Source organism: Pseudophryne corroboree, chromosome 1 (assembly GCF_028390025.1).
Source record: "Pseudophryne corroboree isolate aPseCor3 chromosome 1, aPseCor3.hap2, whole genome shotgun sequence".
NCBI classification, from domain to species: domain Eukaryota; kingdom Metazoa; phylum Chordata; class Amphibia; order Anura; family Myobatrachidae; genus Pseudophryne; species Pseudophryne corroboree.
The window spans coordinates 512285881-512306123 of NC_086444.1; the positions used below are offsets into that span (position 1 = coordinate 512285881).

Below are 20243 nucleotides of genomic sequence, written 5' to 3' on the forward strand. Positions count from 1 at the left end.
AACTATAGATAGGTTATTTCATAATATACATCTTTTCAAAAAGCAGTGGTTTTATGTGTCAGGATGTCCGAGCGTTCTAAGGCGCTGCATTCAGGTCGCAGTCTCTTCTGGAGGCGTGGGTTCAAATCCCACTTCTGACAATGTTATTCATTTTCTTCTTTGCTCTACAGTTTCTATTTCTTGTTACTTGTGAAAAGATTGACTTTAGAATTAGACTTACACTCACTGCCAATCTCTTTCAATTTACAACATAAAAAATGCATCAATTATTTCATTATTTCCCATGTGTCAATAAAAGATCAGATTGTATTCTCCCTGGATAAAAGAGCTTGAAACCAACCACATATGTGTATATCATATTATTTTTATTATTTGATCCACAATTCTTTATTTACAGAGGTAGCAAAATAAAATATCTCACAAATTCAGAATGAGGGCTCCATATCTTTGGCTTAAGAAAACTGCTCTTCTCAGCCAATGGTCATGAACAGAAACCCCACTGGGGTCCACTAAATTGGCATCCAATCAAACCCATGAGCTAAATTAAGTAGCCAGTTTGTGCAAGATTCACAAATTTCATTTCATTGCTGAGTTAAAATCCATTAGAGAACAAACTCTAGACACTTGGATCCAACCCTGAACATGGAAAACAAAACTTACTTTTATTGTAACGCCAACTAGAAACCTCTTTAAAATGAATGGAAAAGCAATTCATATCTAGTTTTTAAATTAACAGTTTTAATAGCAACATTGTCATTGTAACTATAGATAGGTTATTTCATAATATACATCTTTTCAAAAAGCAGTGGTTTCATGTGTCAGGATGGCCGAGCGGTCTAAGGTGCTGCGTTCAGGTCGCAGTCTCCTCTGGAGGCGTGGGTTCAAATCCCACTTCTGACAATGTTATTCATTTTCTTCTTTGCTCTACAGTTTCTATTTCTTGTTATTTGTGAAAAGATTGACTTTAGAATTAGACAAACACTCACGGCAAATCTCTTTCAATTTACAACATAAAAAATGCATCAATTATTTCATTATTTCCCATGTTGCAATAAAAGATCAGATTGTATTCTCCCTGGATAAAAGAGCTTGAAACCAACCACATATGTGTATATCATATTATTTTTATTATTTGATCCACAATTCTTTATTTACAGAGGTAGCAAAATAAAATATCTCACAAATTCAGAATGAGGGCTCCATATCTTTGGCTTAAGAAAACTGCTCTTCTCAGCCAATGGTCATGAACAGAAACCCCACTGGGGTCCACAACAATGGCATCCAATCAAACCCATGAGCTAAATTAAGTAGCCAGTTTGTGCAAGATTCACAAATTTCATTTCATTGCTGAGTTAAAATCCATTAGAGAACAAACTCTAGACACTTGGATTCCAACCCTGAACATGGAAAACAAAACTTACTTTTATTGTAACGCCAACTAGAAACCTCTTTAAAATGAATGAAAAAGCAATTCATATTTAGTTTTTAAATTAACAGTTTTAATAGCAACATTGTCATTGTAACTATAGATAGGTTATTTCATAATATACATCTTTTCAAAACACAGTGGTTTCATGTGTGAGGATGGCCGAGCGGTCTAAGGCGCTGCGTGGCCTGGGTTCAAATCCCACTTCTGACAATGTTATTCATTTTCTTCTTTGCTCTACAGTTTCTATTTCTTGTTACTTGTGAAAAGATTGGCTTTAGAATTAGACAAACACTCACTGCAAATCTCTTTCAATTTACAACATAAAAAATGCATCAATTATTTCATTATTTCCCATGTTGCAATAAAAGATCAGATTGTATTCTCCCTGGATAAAAGAGCTTGAAACCAACCACATATGTGTATATCATATTATTTTTATTATTTGATCCACAATTCTTTATTTACAGAGGTAGCAAAATAAAATATCTCACAAATTCAGAATGAGGGCTCCATATCTTTGGCTTAAGAAAACTGCTCTTCTCAGCCAATGGTCATGAACAGAAACCCCACTGGGGTCCACTACAATGGCATCCAATCGAACCCATGAGCTAAATTAAATAACCAGTTTGTGCAAGATTCACAAATTTAATTTCATTGCTGAGTTAAAATCCATTAGAGAACAAACTCTAGACACTTGGATTCCAACCCTGAACATGGAAAACAAAACTTACTTTTATTGTAACGCCAACTAGAAACCTCTTTAAAATGAATGGAAAAGCAATTCATATTTAGTTTTTAAATTAACAGTTTTAATAGCAACATTGTCATTGTAACTATAGATAGGTTATTTCATAATATACATCTTTTCAAAAAGTAGTGGTTTCATGTGTCAGGATGGCCGAGCGGTCTAAGGCGCTGCGTTCAGGTCGCAGTCTCCTCTGGAGGCGTGGATTCAAATCCCACTTCTGACAATGTTATTCATTTTCTTCTTTGCTCTACAGTTTCTATTTCTTGTTACTTGTGAAAAGATTGACTTTAGAATTAGACTTACACTCACTGCAAATCTCTTTCAATTTACAACATAAAAAATGCATCAATTATTTCATTATTTCCCATGTTGCAATAAAAGATCAGATTGTATTCTCCCTGGATAAAAGAGCTTGAAACCAACCACATATGTGTATATCATATTATTTTTATTATTTGATCCGCAATTCTTTATTTACAGAGGTAGCAAAATAAAATATCTCACAAATTCAGAATGAGGGCTCCATATCTTTGGCTTAAGAAAACTGCTCTTCTCAGCCAATGGTCATGAACAGAAACCCCACTGGGGTCCACTAAATTGGCATCCAATCAAACCCATGAGCTAAATTAAGTAGCCAGTTTGTGCAAGATTCACAAATTTCATTTCATTGCTGAGTTAAAATCCATTAGGGAACAAACTCTAGACACTTGGATTCCAACCCTGAACATGGAAAACAAAACATACTTTTATTGTAACGCCAACTAGAAACCTCTTTAAAATGAATGGAAAAGCAATTTATATCTAGTTTTTAAATTAACAGTTTTAATAGCAACATTATCATTGTAACTATAGATAGGTTATTCCATAATATACATCTTTTCAAAAAGCAGTGGTTTCATGTGTCAGGATGGCCGAGCGGTCTAAGGCGCTGCGTTCAGGTCGCAGTCTCCTCTGGAGGTGTGGGTTCAAATCCCACTTCTGACAATGTTGTTCATTTTCTTCTTTGCTCTACAGTTTCTATGTCTTGTTACTTGTGAAAAGATTGACTTTAGATTTAGACAAACACTCACTGCAAATCTCTTTCAATTTACAGCATAAAAAATGCATCAATTATTTCATTATTTCCCATGTGTCAATAAAAGATCAGATTGTATTCTCCCTGGATAAAAGAGCTTGAAACCAACCACATATGTGTATATCATATTATTTTTATTATTTGATCCACAATTCTTTATTTACAGAGGTAGCAAAATAAAATATCTCACAAATTCAGAATGAGGGCTCCATATCTTTGGCTTAAGAAAACTGCTCTTCTCAGCCAATGGTCATGAACAGAAACCCCACTGGGGTCCACTAAATTGGCATCCAATCAAACCCATGAGCTAAATTAAGTAGCCAGTTTGTGCAAGATTCACAAATTTCATTTCATTGCTGAGTTAAAATCCATTAGAGAACAAACTCTAGACACTTGGATTCCAACCCTGAACATGGAAAACAAAACTTACTTTTATTGTAACGCCAACTAGAAACCTCTTTAAAATGAATGGAAAAGCAATTCATATCTAGTTTTTAAATTAACAGTTTTAATAGCAACATTGTCATTGTAACTATAGATAGGTTATTTCATAATATACATCTTTTCAAAAAGCAGTGGTTTCATGTGTCAGGATGGCCGAGCAGTCTAAGGTGCTGCGTTCAGGTCGCAGTCTCCTCTGGAGGCGTGGGTTCAAATCCCACTTCTGACAATGTTATTCATTTTCTTCTTTGCTCTACAGTTTCTATTTCTTGTTACTTGTGAAAAGATTGACTTTAGAATTAGACAAACACTCACTGCAAATCTCTTTCAATTTACAACATAAAAAATGCATCAATTATTTCATTATTTCCCATGTTGCAATAAAAGATCAGATTGTATTTTCCCTGGATAAAAGAGCTTGAAACCAACCACATATGTGTATATCATATTATTTTTATTATTTGATCCACAATTCTTTATTTACAGAGGTAGCAAAATAAAATATCTCACAAATTCAGAATGAGGGCTCCATATCTTTGGCTTAAGAAAACTGCTCTTCTCAGCCAATGGTCATGAACAGAAACCCCACTGGGGTCCACTACAATGGCATCCAATCAAACCCATGAGCTAAATTAAGTAGCCAGTTTGTGCAAGATTCACAAATTTCATTTCATTGCTGAGTTAAAATCCATTAGAGAACAAACTCTAGACACTTGGATTCCAACCCTGAACATGGAAAACAAAACTTACTTTTATTGTAACGCCAACTAGAAACCTCTTTAAAATGAATGGAAAAGCAATTCATATCTAGTTATTAAATTAACAGTTTTAATAGCAACATTGTCATTGTAACTATAGATAGGTTATTTCATAATATACATCTTTTCAAAAAGCAGTGGTTTCATGTGTCAGGATGGCCGAGCAGTCTAAGGTGCTGCGTTCAGGTCGCAGTCTCCTCTGGAGGCGTGGGTTCAAATCCCACTTCTGACAATGTTATTCATTTTCTTCTTTGCTCTACAGTTTCTATTTCTTGTTACTTGTGAAAAGATTGACTTTAGAATTAGACAAACACTCACTGCAAATCTCTTTCAATTTACAACATAAAAAATGCATCAATTATTTCATTATTTCCCATGTTGCAATAAAAGATCAGATTGTATTTTCCCTGGATAAAAGAGCTTGAAACCAACCACATATGTGTATATCATATTATTTTTATTATTTGATCCACAATTCTTTATTTACAGAGGTAGCAAAATAAAATATCTCACAAATTCAGAATGAGGGCTCCATATCTTTGGCTTAAGAAAACTGCTCTTCTCAGCCAATGGTCATGAACAGAAACCCCACTGGGGTCCACTACAATGGCATCCAATCAAACCCATGAGCTAAATTAAGTAGCCAGTTTGTGCAAGATTCACAAATTTCATTTCATTGCTGAGTTAAAATCCATTAGAGAACAAACTCTAGACACTTGGATTCCAACCCTGAACATGGAAAACAAAACTTACTTTTATTGTAACGCCAACTAGAAACCTCTTTAAAATGAATGGAAAAGCAATTCATATCTAGTTTTTAAATTAACAGTTTTAATAGCAACATTGTCATTGTAACTATAGATAGGTTATTTCATAATATACATCTTTTCAAAAAGCAGTGGTTTCATGTGTCAGGATGGCCGAGCGGTCTAAGGCACTGAGTGGCCTGGGTTCAAATCCCACTTCTGACAATGTTATTCATTTTCTTCTTTGCTCTACAGTTTCTATTTCTTGTTACTTGTGAAAAGATTGGCTTTAGAATTAGACTTACACTCACTGCAAATCTCTTTCAATTTACAACATAAAAAATGCATCAATTATTTCATTATTTCCCATGTTGCAATAAAAGATCAGATTGTATTCTCCCTGGATAAAAGAGCTTGAAACCAACCACATATGTGTATATCATATTATTTTTATTATTTGATCCACAATTCTTTATTTACAGAGGTAGCAAAATAAAATATCTCACAAATTCAGAATGAGGGCTCCATATCTTTGGCTTAAGAAAACTGCTCTTCTCAGCCAATGGTCATGAACAGAAACCCCACTGGGGTCCACTAAATTGGCATCCAATCAAACCCATGAGCTAAATTAAGTAGCCAGTTTGTGCAAGATTCACAAATTTCATTTCATTGCTGAGTTAAAATCCATTAGGGAACAAACTCTAGACACTTGGATTCCAACCCTGAACATGGAAAACAAAACATACTTTTATTGTAACGCCAACTAGAAACCTCTTTAAAATGAATGGAAAAGCAATTTATATCTAGTTTTTAAATTAACAGTTTTAATAGCAACATTATCATTGTAACTATAGATAGGTTATTCCATAATATACATCTTTTCAAAAAGCAGTGGTTTCATGTGTCAGGATGGCCGAGCGGTCTAAGGCGCTGCGTTCAGGTCGCAGTCTCCTCTGGAGGTGTGGGTTCAAATCCCACTTCTGACAATGTTGTTCATTTTCTTCTTTGCTCTACAGTTTCTATGTCTTGTTACTTGTGAAAAGATTGACTTTAGATTTAGACAAACACTCACTGCAAATCTCTTTCAATTTACAGCATAAAAAATGCATCAATTATTTCATTATTTCCCATGTGTCAATAAAAGATCAGATTGTATTCTCCCTGGATAAAAGAGCTTGAAACCAACCACATATGTGTATATCATATTATTTTTATTATTTGATCCACAATTCTTTATTTACAGAGGTAGCAAAATAAAATATCTCACAAATTCAGAATGAGGGCTCCATATCTTTGGCTTAAGAAAACTGCTCTTCTCAGCCAATGGTCATGAACAGAAACCCCACTGGGGTCCACTACAATGGCATCCAATCAAACCCATGAGCTAAATTAAGTAGCCAGTTTGTGCAAGATTCACAAATTTCATTTCATTGCTGAGTTAAAATCCATTAGAGAACAAACTCTAGACACTTGGATTCCAACCCTGAACATGGAAAACAAAACTTACTTTTATTGTAACGCCAACTAGAAACCTCTTTAAAATGAATGGAAAAGCAATTCATATCTAGTTTTTAAATTAACAGTTTTAATAGCAACATTGTCATTGTAACTATAGATAGGTTATTTCATAATATACATCTTTTCAAAAAGCAGTGGTTTCATGTGTCAGGATGGCCGAGCAGTCTAAGGTGCTGCGTTCAGGTCGCAGTCTCCTCTGGAGGCGTGGGTTCAAATCCCACTTCTGACAATGTTATTCATTTTCTTCTTTGCTCTACAGTTTCTATTTCTTGTTACTTGTGAAAAGATTGACTTTAGAATTAGACAAACACTCACTGCAAATCTCTTTCAATTTACAACATAAAAAATGCATCAATTATTTCATTATTTCCCATGTTGCAATAAAAGATCAGATTGTATTTTCCCTGGATAAAAGAGCTTGAAACCAACCACATATGTGTATATCATATTATTTTTATTATTTGATCCACAATTCTTTATTTACAGAGGTAGCAAAATAAAATATCTCACAAATTCAGAATGAGGGCTCCATATCTTTGGCTTAAGAAAACTGCTCTTCTCAGCCAATGGTCATGAACAGAAACCCCACTGGGGTCCACTACAATGGCATCCAATCAAACCCATGAGCTAAATTAAGTAGCCAGTTTGTGCAAGATTCACAAATTTCATTTCATTGCTGAGTTAAAATCCATTAGAGAACAAACTCTAGACACTTGGATTCCAACCCTGAACATGGAAAACAAAACTTACTTTTATTGTAACGCCAACTAGAAACCTCTTTAAAATGAATGGAAAAGCAATTCATATCTAGTTATTAAATTAACAGTTTTAATAGCAACATTGTCATTGTAACTATAGATAGGTTATTTCATAATATACATCTTTTCAAAAAGCAGTGGTTTCATGTGTCAGGATGGCCGAGCAGTCTAAGGTGCTGCGTTCAGGTCGCAGTCTCCTCTGGAGGCGTGGGTTCAAATCCCACTTCTGACAATGTTATTCATTTTCTTCTTTGCTCTACAGTTTCTATTTCTTGTTACTTGTGAAAAGATTGACTTTAGAATTAGACAAACACTCACTGCAAATCTCTTTCAATTTACAACATAAAAAATGCATCAATTATTTCATTATTTCCCATGTTGCAATAAAAGATCAGATTGTATTTTCCCTGGATAAAAGAGCTTGAAACCAACCACATATGTGTATATCATATTATTTTTATTATTTGATCCACAATTCTTTATTTACAGAGGTAGCAAAATAAAATATCTCACAAATTCAGAATGAGGGCTCCATATCTTTGGCTTAAGAAAACTGCTCTTCTCAGCCAATGGTCATGAACAGAAACCCCACTGGGGTCCACTACAATGGCATCCAATCAAACCCATGAGCTAAATTAAGTAGCCAGTTTGTGCAAGATTCACAAATTTCATTTCATTGCTGAGTTAAAATCCATTAGAGAACAAACTCTAGACACTTGGATTCCAACCCTGAACATGGAAAACAAAACTTACTTTTATTGTAACGCCAACTAGAAACCTCTTTAAAATGAATGGAAAAGCAATTCATATCTAGTTTTTAAATTAACAGTTTTAATAGCAACATTGTCATTGTAACTATAGATAGGTTATTTCATAATATACATCTTTTCAAAAAGCAGTGGTTTCATGTGTCAGGATGGCCGAGCGGTCTAAGGCACTGAGTGGCCTGGGTTCAAATCCCACTTCTGACAATGTTATTCATTTTCTTCTTTGCTCTACAGTTTCTATTTCTTGTTACTTGTGAAAAGATTGGCTTTAGAATTAGACAAACACTCACTGCAAATCTCTTTCAATTTACAACATAAAAAATGCATCAATTATTTCATTATTTCCCATGTTGCAATAAAAGATCAGATTGTATTCTCCCTGGATAAAAGAGCTTGAAACCAACCACATATGTGTATATCATATTATTTTTATTATTTGATCCACAATTCTTTATTTACAGAGGTAGCAAAATAAAATATCTCACAAATTCAGAATGAGGGCTCCATATCTTTGGCTTAAGAAAACTGCTCTTCTCAGCCAATGGTCATGAACAGAAACCCCACTGGGGTCCACTACAATGGCATCCAATCGAACCCATGAGCTAAATTAAATAACCAGTTTGTGCAAGATTCACAAATTTAATTTCATTGCTGAGTTAAAATCCATTAGAGAACAAACTCTAGACACTTGGATTCCAACCCTGAACATGGAAAACAAAACTTACTTTTATTGTAACGCCAACTAGAAACCTCTTTAAAATGAATGGAAAAGCAATTCATATTTAGTTTTTAAATTAACAGTTTTAATAGGAACATTGTCATTGTAACTATAGATAGGTTATTTCATAATATACATCTTTTCAAAAACTAGTGGTTTCATGTGTCAGGATGGCCGAGCGGTCTAAGGCGCTGCGTTCAGGTCGCAGTCTCCTCTGGAGGCGTGGGTTCAAATCCCCCTTCTGACAATGTTATTCATTTTCTTCTTTGCTCTACAGTTTCTATGTCTTGTTACTTGTGAAAAGATTGACTTTAGATTTAGACAAACACTCAATGCAAATCTCTTTCAATTTACAACATAAAAAATGCATCAATTATTTCATTATTTCCCATGTGTCAATAAAAGATCAGATTGTATTCTCCCTGGATAAAAGAGCTTGAAACCAACCACATATGTGTATATCATATTATTTTTATTATTTGATCCACAATTCTTTATTTACAGAGGTAGCAAAATAAAATATCTCACAAATTCAGAATGAGGGCTCCATATCTTTGGCTTAAGAAAACTGCTCTTCTCAGCCAATGGTCATGAACAGAAACCCCACTGGGGTCCACTAAATTGGCATCCAATCAAACCCATGAGCTAAATTAAGTAGCCAGTTTGTGCAAGATTCACAAATTTCATTTCATTGCTGAGTTAAAATCCATTAGAGAACAAACTCTAGACACTTGGATTCCAACCCTGAACATGGAAAACAAAACTTACTTTTATTGTAACGCCAACTAGAAACCTCTTTAAAATGAATGGAAAAGCAATTCATATCTAGTTTTTAAATTAACAGTTTTAATAGCAACATTGTCATTGTAACTATAGATAGGTTATTTCATAATATACATCTTTTCAAAAAGCAGTGGTTTCATGTGTCAGGATGGCCGAGCAGTCTAAGGTGCTGCGTTCAGGTCGCAGTCTCCTCTGGAGGCGTGGGTTCAAATCCCACTTCTGACAATGTTATTCATTTTCTTCTTTGCTCTACAGTTTCTATTTCTTGTTACTTGTGAAAAGATTGACTTTAGAATTAGACAAACACTCACTGCAAATCTCTTTCAATTTACAACATAAAAAAATGCATCAATTATTTCATTATTTCCCATGTTGCAATAAAAGATCAGATTGTATTTTCCCTGGATAAAAGAGCTTGAAACCAACCACATATGTGTATATCATATTATTTTTATTATTTGATCCACAATTCTTTATTTACAGAGGTAGCAAAATAAAATATCTCACAAATTCAGAATGAGGGCTCCATATCTTTGGCTTAAGAAAACTGCTCTTCTCAGCCAATGGTCATGAACAGAAACCCCACTGGGGTCCACTACAATGGCATCCAATCAAACCCATGAGCTAAATTAAGTAGCCAGTTTGTGCAAGATTCACAAATTTCATTTCATTGCTGAGTTAAAATCCATTAGAGAACAAACTCTAGACACTTGGATTCCAACCCTGAACATGGAAAACAAAACATACTTTTATTGTAACGCCAACTAGAAACCTCTTTAAAATGAATGAAAAAGCAATTCATATTTAGTTTTTAAATTAACAGTTTTAATAGCAACATTGTCATTGTAACTATAGATAGGTTATTTCATAATATACATATTTTAAAAAAGTAGTGGTTCCATGTGTCAGGATGGCCGAGCGGTCTAAGGCGCTGCGTTCAGGTCGCAGTCTCCTCTGGAGGCGTGGGTTCAAATCCCACTTCTGACAATGTTATTCATTTTCTTCTTTGCTCTACAGTTTCTATTTCTTGTTACTTGTGAAAAGATTGGCTTTAGAATTAGACAAACACTCACTGCAAATCTCTTTCAATTTACAACATAAAAAATGCATCAATTATTTCATTATTTCCCATGTTGCAATAAAAGATCAGATTGTATTCTCCCTGGATAAAAGAGCTTGAAACCAACCACAGATGTGTATATCATATTATTTTTATTATTTGATCCACAATTCTTTATATACAGAGGTAGCAAAATAAAATATCTCACAAATTCAGAATGAGGGCTCCATATCTTTGGCTTAAGAAAACTGCTCTTCTCAGCCAATGGTCATGAACAGAAACCCCACTGGGGTCCACTACAATGGCATCCAATCGAACCCATGAGCTAAATTAAATAACCAGTTTGTGCAAGATTCACAAATTTAATTTCATTGCTGAGTTAAAATCCATTAGAGAACAAACTCTAGACACTTGGATTCCAACCCTGAACATGGAAAACAAAACATACTTTTATTGTAACGCCAACTAGAAACCTCTTTAAAATGAATGAAAAAGCAATTCATATTTAGTTTTTAAATTAACAGTTTTAATAGCAACATTGTCATTGTAACTATAGATAGGTTATTTCATAATATACATATTTTAAAAAAAGTAGTGGTTTCATGTGTCAGGATGGCCGAGCGGTCTAAGGCGCTGCGTTCAGGTCGCAGTCTCCTCTGGAGGCGTGGGTTCAAATCCCACTTCTGACAATGTTATTCATTTTCTTCTTTGCTCTACAGTTTCTATTTCTTGTTACTTGTGAAAAGATTGACTTTAGAATTAGACTTACACTCACTGCAAATCTCTTTCAATTTACAACATAAAAAATGCATCAATTATTTCATTATTTCCCATGTTGCAATAAAAGATCAGATTGTATTCTCCCTGGATAAAAGAGCTTGAAACCAACCACATATGTGTATATCATATTATTTTTATTATTTGATCCACAATTCTTTATTTACAGAGGTAGCAAAATAAAATATCTCACAAATTCAGAATGAGGGCTCCATATCTTTGGCTTAAGAAAACTGCTCTTCTCAGCCAATGGTCATGAACAGAAACCCCACTGGGGTCCACTACAATGGCATCCAATCAAACCCATGAGCTAAATTAAGTAGCCAGTTTGTGCAAGATTCACAAATTTCATTTCATTGCTGAGTTAAAATCCATTAGAGAACAAACTCTAGACACTTGGATTCCAACCCTGAACATGGAAAACAAAACTTACTTTTATTGTAACGCCAACTAGAAACCTCTTTAAAATGAATGGAAAAGCAATTCATATCTAGTTTTTAAATTAACAGTTTTAATAGCAACATTGTCATTGTAACTATAGATAGGTTATTTCATAATATACATCTTTTCAAAAAGCAGAGGTTTCATGTGTCAGGATGGCCGAGCGGTCTGAGGCGCTGCGTTCAGGTCGCAGTCTCCTCTTGAGGCGTGGGTTCAAATCTGACTTCTGACAATGTTATTCATTTTCTTCTTTGCTCTACAGTTTCTATTTCTTGTTACTTGTGAAAAGATTGACTTTAGAATTAGACAAACACTCACTGCAAATCTCTTTCAATTTACAACATAAAAAATGCATCAATTATTTCATTATTTCCCATGTTGCAATAAAAGATCAGATTGTATTCTTCCTAGATAAAAGAGCTTGAAACCAACCACATATGTGTATATCATATTATTTTTATTATTTGATCCACAATTCTTTATTTACAGAGGTAGCAAAATAAAATATCTCACAAATTCAGAATGAGGGCTCCATATCTTTGGCTTAAGAAAACTGCTCTTCTCAGCCAATGGTCATGAACAGAAACCCCACTGGGGTCCACTACAATGGCATCCAATCAAACCCATGAGCTAAATTAAGTAGACAGTTTGTGCAAGATTCACAAATTTAATTTCATTGCTGAGTTAAAATCCATTAGAGAACAAACTCTAGACACTTGGATTCCAACCCTGAACATGGAAAACAAAACTTACTTTTATTGTAACGCCAACTAGAAACCTCTTTAAAATGAATGGAAAAGCAATTCATATCTAGTTTTTAAATTAACAGTTTTAATAGCAACATTGTCATTGTAACTATAGATAGGTTATTTCATAATATACATCTTTTCAAAAAGCAGGGGTTTCATGTGTCAGGATGGCCGAGCGGTCTGAGGCGCTGCGTTCAGGTCGCAGTCTCCTCTGGAGGCGTGGGTTCAAATCCCACTTCTGACAATGTTATTCATTTTCTTCTTTGCTCTACAGTTTCTATTTCTTGTTACTTGTGAAAAGATTGACTTTAGAATTAGACAAACACTCACTGCAAATCTCTTTCAATTTACAACATAAAAAATGCATCAATTATTTCATTATTTCCCATGTTGCAATAAAAGATCAGATTGTATTCTTCCTAGATAAAAGAGCTTGAAACCAACCACATATGTGTATATCATATTATTTTTATTATTTGATCCACAATTCTTTATTTACAGAGGTAGCAAAATAAAATATCTCACAAATTCAGAATGAGGGCTCCATATCTTTGGCTTAAGAAAACTGCTCTTCTCAGCCAATGGTCATGAACAGAAACCCCACTGGGGTCCACTACAATGGCATCCAATCAAACCCATGAGCTAAATTAAGTAGCCAGTTTGTGCAAGATTCACAAATTTAATTTCATTGCTGAGTTAAAATCCATTAGAGAACAAACTCTAGACACTTGGATTCCAACCCTGAACATGGAAAACAAAACTTACTTTTATTGTAACGCCAACTAGAAACCTCTTTAAAATGAATGGAAAAGCAATTCATATTTAGTTTTTAAATTAACAGTTTTAATAGCAACATTGTCATTGTAACTATAGATAGGTTATTTCATAATATACATCTTTTCAAAAAGTAGTGGTTTCATGTGTCAGGATGGCCGAGCGGTCTAAGGCGCTGCGTTCAGGTCGCAGTCTTTTCTGGAGGCGTGGGTTCAAATCCCACTTCTGACAATGTTATTCATTTTCTTATTTGCTCTACAGTTTCTATTTCTTGTTACTTGTGAAAAGATTGACTTTAGAATTAGACTTACACTCACTGCAAATCTCTTTCAATTTACAACATAAAAAATGCATCAATTATTTCATTATTTCCCATGTTGCAATAAAAGATCAGATTGTATTCTCCCTGGATAAAAGAGCTTGAAACCAACCACATATGTGTATATCATATTATTTTTATTATTTGATCCACAATTCTTTATTTACAGAGGTAGCAAAATAAAATATCTCACAAATTCAGAATGAGGGCTCCATATCTTTGGCTTAAGAAAACTGCTCTTCTCAGCCAATGGTCATGAACAGAAACCCCACTGGGGTCCACTACAATGGCATCCAATCAAACCCATGAGCTAAATTAAGTAGCCAGTTTGTGCAAGATTCACAAATTTCATTTCATTGCTGAGTTAAAATCCATTAGAGAACAAACTCTAGACACTTGGATTCCAACCCTGAACATGGAAAACAAAACTTACTTTTATTGTAACGCCAACTAGAAACCTCTTTAAAATGAATGGAAAAGCAATTCATATCTAGTTTTTAAATTAACAGTTTTAATAGCAACATTGTCATTGTAACTATAGATAGGTTATTTCATAATATACATCTTTTCAAAAAGCAGAGGTTTCATGTGTCAGGATGGCCGAGCGGTCTGAGGCGCTGCGTTCAGGTCGCAGTCTCCTCTGGAGGCGTGGGTTCAAATCCCACTTCTGACAATGTTATTCATTTTCTTCTTTGCTCTACAGTTTCTATTTCTTGTTACTTGTGAAAAGATTGACTTTAGAATTAGACAAACACTCACTGCAAATCTCTTTCAATTTACAACATAAAAAATGCATCAATTATTTCATTATTTCCCATGTTGCAATAAAAGATCAGATTGTATTCTTCCTAGATAAAAGAGCTTGAAACCAACCACATATGTGTATATCATATTATTTTTATTATTTGATCCACAATTCTTTATTTACAGAGGTAGCAAAATAAAATATCTCACAAATTCAGAATGAGGGCTCCATATCTTTGGCTTAAGAAAACTGCTCTTCTCAGCCAATGGTCATGAACAGAAACCCCTCTGGGGTCCACTACAATGGCATCCAATCAAACCCATGAGCTAAATTAAGTAGCCAGTTTGTGCAAGATTCACAAATTTAATTTCATTGCTGAGTTAAAATCCATTAGAGAACAAACTCTAGACACTTGGATTCCAACCCTGAACATGGAAAACAAAACTTACTTTTATTGTAACGCCAACTAGAAACCTCTTTAAAATGAATGGAAAAGCAATTCATATTTAGTTTTTAAATTAACAGTTTTAATAGCAACATTGTCATTGTAACTATAGATAGGTTATTTCATAATATACATCTTTTCAAAAAGCAGAGGTTTCATGTGTCAGGATGGCCGAGCGGTCTGAGGCGCTGCGTTCAGGTCGCAGTCTCCTCTTGAGGCGTGGGTTCAAATCTGACTTCTGACAATGTTATTCATTTTCTTCTTTGCTCTACAGTTTCTATTTCTTGTTACTTGTGAAAAGATTGACTTTAGAATTAGACAAACACTCACTGCAAATCTCTTTCAATTTACAACATAAAAAATGCATCAATTATTTCATTATTTCCCATGTTGCAATAAAAGATCAGATTGTATTCTTCCTAGATAAAAGAGCTTGAAACCAACCACATATGTGTATATCATATTATTTTTATTATTTGATCCACAATTCTTTATTTACAGAGGTAGCAAAATAAAATATCTCACAAATTCAGAATGAGGGCTCCATATCTTTGGCTTAAGAAAACTGCTCTTCTCAGCCAATGGTCATGAACAGAAACCCCACTGGGGTCCACTACAATGGCATCCAATCAAACCCATGAGCTAAATTAAGTAGACAGTTTGTGCAAGATTCACAAATTTAATTTCATTGCTGAGTTAAAATCCATTAGAGAACAAACTCTAGACACTTGGATTCCAACCCTGAACATGGAAAACAAAACTTACTTTTATTGTAACGCCAACTAGAAACCTCTTTAAAATGAATGGAAAAGCAATTCATATCTAGTTTTTAAATTAACAGTTTTAATAGCAACATTGTCATTGTAACTATAGATAGGTTATTTCATAATATACATCTTTTCAAAAAGCAGGGGTTTCATGTGTCAGGATGGCCGAGCGGTCTGAGGCGCTGCGTTCAGGTCGCAGTCTCCTCTGGAGGCGTGGGTTCAAATCCCACTTCTGACAATGTTATTCATTTTCTTCTTTGCTCTACAGTTTCTATTTCTTGTTACTTGTGAAAAGATTGACTTTAGAATTAGACAAACACTCACTGCAAATCTCTTTCAATTTACAACATAAAAAATGCATCAATTATTTCATTATTTCCCATGTTGCAATAAAAGATCAGATTGTATTCTTCCTAGATAAAAGAGCTTGAAACCAACCACATATGTGTATATCATATTATTTTTATTATTTGATCCACAATTCTTTATTTACAGAGGTAGCAAAATAAAATATCTCACAAATTCAGAATGAGGGCTCCATATCTTTGGCTTAAGAAAACTGCTCTTCTCAGCCAATGGTCATGAACAGAAACCCCACTGGGGTCCACTACAATGGCATCCAATCAAACCCATGAGCTAAATTAAGTAGCCAGTTTGTGCAAGATTCACAAATTTAATTTCATTGCTGAGTTAAAATCCATTAGAGAACAAACTCTAGACACTTGGATTCCAACCCTGAACATGGAAAACAAAACTTACTTTTATTGTAACGCCAACTAGAAACCTCTTTAAAATGAATGGAAAAGCAATTCATATTTAGTTTTTAAATTAACAGTTTTAATAGCAACATTGTCATTGTAACTATAGATAGGTTATTTCATAATATACATCTTTTCAAAAAGTAGTGGTTTCATGTGTCAGGATGGCCGAGCGGTCTAAGGCGCTGCGTTCAGGTCGCAGTCTTTTCTGGAGGCGTGGGTTCAAATCCCACTTCTGACAATGTTATTCATTTTCTTATTTGCTCTACAGTTTCTATTTCTTGTTACTTGTGAAAAGATTGACTTTAGAATTAGACTTACACTCACTGCAAATCTCTTTCAATTTACAACATAAAAAATGCATCAATTATTTCATTATTTCCCATGTTGCAATAAAAGATCAGATTGTATTCTCCCTGGATAAAAGAGCTTGAAACCAACCACATATGTGTATATCATATTATTTTTATTATTTGATCCACAATTCTTTATTTACAGAGGTAGCAAAATAAAATATCTCACAAATTCAGAATGAGGGCTCCATATCTTTGGCTTAAGAAAACTGCTCTTCTCAGCCAATGGTCATGAACAGAAACCCCACTGGGGTCCACTACAATGGCATCCAATCAAACCCATGAGCTAAATTAAGTAGCCAGTTTGTGCAAGATTCACAAATTTCATTTCATTGCTGAGTTAAAATCCATTAGAGAACAAACTCTAGACACTTGGATTCCAACCCTGAACATGGAAAACAAAACTTACTTTTATTGTAACGCCAACTAGAAACCTCTTTAAAATGAATGGAAAAGCAATTCATATCTAGTTTTTAAATTAACAGTTTTAATAGCAACATTGTCATTGTAACTATAGATAGGTTATTTCATAATATACATCTTTTCAAAAAGCAGAGGTTTCATGTGTCAGGATGGCCGAGCGGTCTGAGGCGCTGCGTTCAGGTCGCAGTCTCCTCTGGAGGCGTGGGTTCAAATCCCACTTCTGACAATGTTATTCATTTTCTTCTTTGCTCTACAGTTTCTATTTCTTGTTACTTGTGAAAAGATTGACTTTAGAATTAGACAAACACTCACTGCAAATCTCTTTCAATTTACAACATAAAAAATGCATCAATTATTTCATTATTTCCCATGTTGCAATAAAAGATCAGATTGTATTCTTCCTAGATAAAAGAGCTTGAAACCAACCACATATGTGTATATCATATTATTTTTATTATTTGATCCACAATTCTTTATTTACAGAGGTAGCAAAATAAAATATCTCACAAATTCAGAATGAGGGCTCCATATCTTTGGCTTAAGAAAACTGCTCTTCTCAGCCAATGGTCATGAACAGAAACCCCTCTGGGGTCCACTACAATGGCATCCAATCAAACCCATGAGCTAAATTAAGTAGCCAGTTTGTGCAAGATTCACAAATTTAATTTCATTGCTGAGTTAAAATCCATTAGAGAACAAACTCTAGACACTTGGATTCCAACCCTGAACATGGAAAACAAAACTTACTTTTATTGTAACGCCAACTAGAAACCTCTTTAAAATGAATGGAAAAGCAATTCATATTTAGTTTTTAAATTAACAGTTTTAATAGCAACATTGTCATTATAACTATAGATAGGTTATTTCATAATATACATCTTTTCAAAAAGTAGTGGTTTCATGTGTCAGGATGGCAGAGCGGTCTAAGGCACTGAGTGGCCTGGGTTCAAATCCCACTTCTGACAATGTTATTCATTTTCTTCTTTGGTCTACAGTTTCTATTTCTTGTTACTTGTGAAAAGATTGGCTTTAGAATTAGACAAACACTCACTGCAAATCTCTTTCAATTTACAACATAAAAAATGCATCAATTATTTCATTATTTCCCATGTTGCAATAAAAGATCAGATTGTATTCTCCCTGGATAAAAGAGCTTGAAACCAACCACATATGTGTATATCATATTATTTTTATTATTTGATCCACAATTCTTTATTTACAGAGGTAGCAAAATAAAATATCTCACAAATTCAGAATGAGGGCTCCATATCTTTGGCTTAAGAAAACTACTCTTCTCAGCCAATGGTCATGAACAGAAACCCCACTGGGGTCCACTACAATGGCATCCAATCGAACCCATGAGCTAAATTAAATAACCAGTTTGTGCAAGATTCACAAATTTAATTTCATTGCTGAGTTAAAATCCATTAGAGAACAAACTCTAGACACTTGGATTCCAACCCTGAACATGGAAAACAAAACATACTTTTATTGTAACGCCAACTAGAAACCTCTTTAAAATGAATGAAAAAACAATTCATATTTAGTTTTTAAATTAACAGTTTTAATAGCAACATTGTCATTGTAACTATAGATAGGTTATTTCATAATATACATCTTTTCAAAAAGTAGTGGTTTCATGTGTCAGGATGGCAGAGCGGTCTAAGGCACTGAGTGGCCTGGGTTCAAATCCCACTTCTGACAATGTTGTTCATTTTCTTCTTTGCTCTACAGTTTCTATTTCTTGTTACTTGTGAAAAGATTGACTTTAGATTTAGACAAACACTCACTGCAAATCTCTTTCAATTTACAGCATAAAACATGCATCAATTATTTCATTATTTCCCATGTTGCAATAAAAGATCAGATTGTATTCTCCCTGGATAAAAGAGCTTGAAACCAACCACATATGTGTATATCATATTATTTTTATTATTTGATCCACAATTCTTTATTTACAGAGGTAGCAAAATAAAATATCTCACAAATTCAGAATGAGGGCTCCATATCTTTGGCTTAAGAAAACTGCTCTTCTCAGCCAATGGTCATGAACAGAAACCCCACTGGGGTCCACTACAATGGCATCCAATCGAACCCATGAGCTAAATTAAATAACCAGTTTGTGCAAGATTCACAAATTTAATTTCATTGCTGAGTTAAAATCCATTAGAGAACAAACTCTAGACACTTGGATTCCAACCCTGAACATGGAAAACAAAACATACTTTTATTGTAACGCCAACTAGAAACCTCTTTAAAATGAATGAAAAAGCAATTCATATTTAGTTTTTAAATTAACAGTTTTAAAGCAACATTGTCATTGCAACTATAGATAGGTTATTTCATAATATACATCTTTTCAAAAAGTAGTGGTTTCATGTGTCAGGATGGCAGAGCGGTCTAAGGCGCTGCGTTCAGGTCGCAGTCTCCTCTGGAGGCGTGGTTTCAAATCCCACTTCTGACAATGTTATTCATTTTCTTCTTTGCTCTACAGTTTCTATTTCTTGTTACTTGTGAAAAGATTGGCTTTAGAATTAGACAAACACTCACTGCAAATCTCTTTCAATTTACAACATAAAAAATGCATCAATTATTTCATTATTTCCCATGTTGCAATAAAAGATCAGATTGTATTCTCCCTGGATAAAAGAGCTTGAAACCAACCACATATGTGTATATCATATTATTTTTATTATTTGATCCACAATTCTTTATTTACAGAGGTAGCAAAATAAAATATCTCACAAATTCAGAATGAGGGCTCCATATCTTTGGCTTAAGAAAACTGCTCTTCTCAGCCAATGGTCATGAACAGAAACCCCACTGGGGTCCACTACAATGGCATCCAATCGAACCCATGAGCTAAATTAAATAACCAGTTTGTGCAAGAT

At 34.2% G+C, this 20243-nt stretch overlaps 19 non-coding genes across 19 annotated transcripts; all 19 read left to right on the forward strand.

The window, feature by feature from the left end:
• Positions 1–817: 817 nt before the first annotated feature.
• On the forward strand, positions 818–900 carry TRNAL-CAG (transfer RNA leucine (anticodon CAG)). Its single transcript has one exon. It is a non-coding gene; the product is annotated as a tRNA-Leu (tRNA).
• Positions 901–2317: 1417 nt separating this feature from the next.
• TRNAL-CAG (transfer RNA leucine (anticodon CAG)) lies at positions 2318–2400 on the forward strand. Its single transcript has one exon. It is a non-coding gene; the product is annotated as a tRNA-Leu (tRNA).
• Positions 2401–3078: 678 nt separating this feature from the next.
• On the forward strand, positions 3079–3161 carry TRNAL-CAG (transfer RNA leucine (anticodon CAG)). Its single transcript has one exon. It is a non-coding gene; the product is annotated as a tRNA-Leu (tRNA).
• A 678-nt stretch (positions 3162–3839) lies between these two features.
• TRNAL-CAG (transfer RNA leucine (anticodon CAG)) lies at positions 3840–3922 on the forward strand. Its single transcript has one exon. It is a non-coding gene; the product is annotated as a tRNA-Leu (tRNA).
• A 678-nt stretch (positions 3923–4600) lies between these two features.
• On the forward strand, positions 4601–4683 carry TRNAL-CAG (transfer RNA leucine (anticodon CAG)). The gene has a single exon. It is a non-coding gene; the product is annotated as a tRNA-Leu (tRNA).
• A 1417-nt stretch (positions 4684–6100) lies between these two features.
• TRNAL-CAG (transfer RNA leucine (anticodon CAG)) lies at positions 6101–6183 on the forward strand. The gene has a single exon. It is a non-coding gene; the product is annotated as a tRNA-Leu (tRNA).
• A 678-nt stretch (positions 6184–6861) lies between these two features.
• TRNAL-CAG (transfer RNA leucine (anticodon CAG)) lies at positions 6862–6944 on the forward strand. Its single transcript has one exon. It is a non-coding gene; the product is annotated as a tRNA-Leu (tRNA).
• Positions 6945–7622: 678 nt separating this feature from the next.
• TRNAL-CAG (transfer RNA leucine (anticodon CAG)) lies at positions 7623–7705 on the forward strand. The gene has a single exon. It is a non-coding gene; the product is annotated as a tRNA-Leu (tRNA).
• Positions 7706–9122: 1417 nt separating this feature from the next.
• On the forward strand, positions 9123–9205 carry TRNAL-CAG (transfer RNA leucine (anticodon CAG)). Its single transcript has one exon. It is a non-coding gene; the product is annotated as a tRNA-Leu (tRNA).
• Positions 9206–9883: 678 nt separating this feature from the next.
• On the forward strand, positions 9884–9966 carry TRNAL-CAG (transfer RNA leucine (anticodon CAG)). Its single transcript has one exon. It is a non-coding gene; the product is annotated as a tRNA-Leu (tRNA).
• A 679-nt stretch (positions 9967–10645) lies between these two features.
• Positions 10646–10728, forward strand: TRNAL-CAG (transfer RNA leucine (anticodon CAG)). The gene has a single exon. It is a non-coding gene; the product is annotated as a tRNA-Leu (tRNA).
• A 679-nt stretch (positions 10729–11407) lies between these two features.
• TRNAL-CAG (transfer RNA leucine (anticodon CAG)) lies at positions 11408–11490 on the forward strand. Its single transcript has one exon. It is a non-coding gene; the product is annotated as a tRNA-Leu (tRNA).
• A 1439-nt stretch (positions 11491–12929) lies between these two features.
• Positions 12930–13012, forward strand: TRNAL-CAG (transfer RNA leucine (anticodon CAG)). The gene has a single exon. It is a non-coding gene; the product is annotated as a tRNA-Leu (tRNA).
• A 678-nt stretch (positions 13013–13690) lies between these two features.
• Positions 13691–13773, forward strand: TRNAL-CAG (transfer RNA leucine (anticodon CAG)). Its single transcript has one exon. It is a non-coding gene; the product is annotated as a tRNA-Leu (tRNA).
• Positions 13774–14451: 678 nt separating this feature from the next.
• Positions 14452–14534, forward strand: TRNAL-CAG (transfer RNA leucine (anticodon CAG)). The gene has a single exon. It is a non-coding gene; the product is annotated as a tRNA-Leu (tRNA).
• Positions 14535–15973: 1439 nt separating this feature from the next.
• TRNAL-CAG (transfer RNA leucine (anticodon CAG)) lies at positions 15974–16056 on the forward strand. Its single transcript has one exon. It is a non-coding gene; the product is annotated as a tRNA-Leu (tRNA).
• A 678-nt stretch (positions 16057–16734) lies between these two features.
• Positions 16735–16817, forward strand: TRNAL-CAG (transfer RNA leucine (anticodon CAG)). The gene has a single exon. It is a non-coding gene; the product is annotated as a tRNA-Leu (tRNA).
• A 678-nt stretch (positions 16818–17495) lies between these two features.
• Positions 17496–17578, forward strand: TRNAL-CAG (transfer RNA leucine (anticodon CAG)). Its single transcript has one exon. It is a non-coding gene; the product is annotated as a tRNA-Leu (tRNA).
• A 2155-nt stretch (positions 17579–19733) lies between these two features.
• TRNAL-CAG (transfer RNA leucine (anticodon CAG)) lies at positions 19734–19816 on the forward strand. The gene has a single exon. It is a non-coding gene; the product is annotated as a tRNA-Leu (tRNA).
• Positions 19817–20243: the final 427 nt, after the last annotated feature.